Here is a 1,117-nt window from a genome sequence, read left to right on the forward strand (position 1 = left end):
TGCATCTTCGTTTCTGGCTTGTTTTGCTAGTTTTACCCAGTTTAGGTTTCCGGTTTCATGTTCACCCACCATTGCTGTTTGTACCCACTCCTGTAAATAAATACTCACCTGCACCAGAGCTGCTGCCTTTTGGGTCCTTTCTCCAACTCCACACGGCTTGCCCCGGCAAACCGTGACAGATACATTGGTTGGCTGCATTTGGAGGAGTCTACGAATTTGGACAGCCTTTGTCGCGTCACTGTGATGTAATCGGCCTACAAATGCGGCCTCAGGAGGATGCATTCCATGAATTTAGACACCCCCAGTGTACCCCTTTGGCCTCTCCCGTTTTCTACAATTCCCCCGTGGGAGAGGTTGGTGTAATTTCTTTCCCAACACTGTAAAGCGATCATATAATGTATATTTATCCACCCTGATGCTTCTGATTGTGATTTTAGTTCAATTATTGTCATCATTGTGCCTGTTTTTGTTAGATGCTATAAATGTGTAGTATGTGTGTGTCATAAATGTGTTTTAGGCGCCGTTAACACTAGCATTAATATATAATTCTGGCTAGCTGGGAAGTTGTGATGGGTTGAGCTAACCCTCTTGCCCACTGTTGTATTTGGTCATAGGAGCTGGAGCAGGCAAGTTATTTACTTGGAGGTCTTTCTTTCTTTTACCTTTCTTTGTCAGACACAACGCAGGAACACATTGGTTACACACCTTATGTATCAATTCTGGTTGTGCTTACTGACCTCGAACCGATTTTGTGTGGTACACGGTGCTCAAAAATCTCTCAAAAAATGTTTTAGTACAACTTTGGTGAGCTACGAAGCTGCACCGCTTGATGGATTGTCGGAGCATTATGGCTACTGTTGTCAGAAGCTTTGCGGAGTAAACAGAGTTCAAACTCTGCTTAAGGTCCCAAAGTCAAACAAACACTGCGGCATCACTTAGACTTAAAATCTGCCTAAATTCTTTCATCTTTAATAAAAGGATCACCGTTGCTGCTTCACCAGGTGTAACAATTAAGTTTAACATCCAGGCATCCATGAAAACAGAATTTATTAAATTTAATGGAGTTCGAAGTTAGCAGGAAGTTAGCTTGTTAGTTTCCACCTAATCAGTGATGCTG

This window comes from Haplochromis burtoni, unplaced genomic scaffold (assembly GCF_018398535.1).
Source record: "Haplochromis burtoni strain Fernald_Lab_line unplaced genomic scaffold, NCSU_Asbu1 Contig_3, whole genome shotgun sequence".
Lineage (NCBI taxonomy): Eukaryota > Metazoa > Chordata > Actinopteri > Cichliformes > Cichlidae > Haplochromis > Haplochromis burtoni.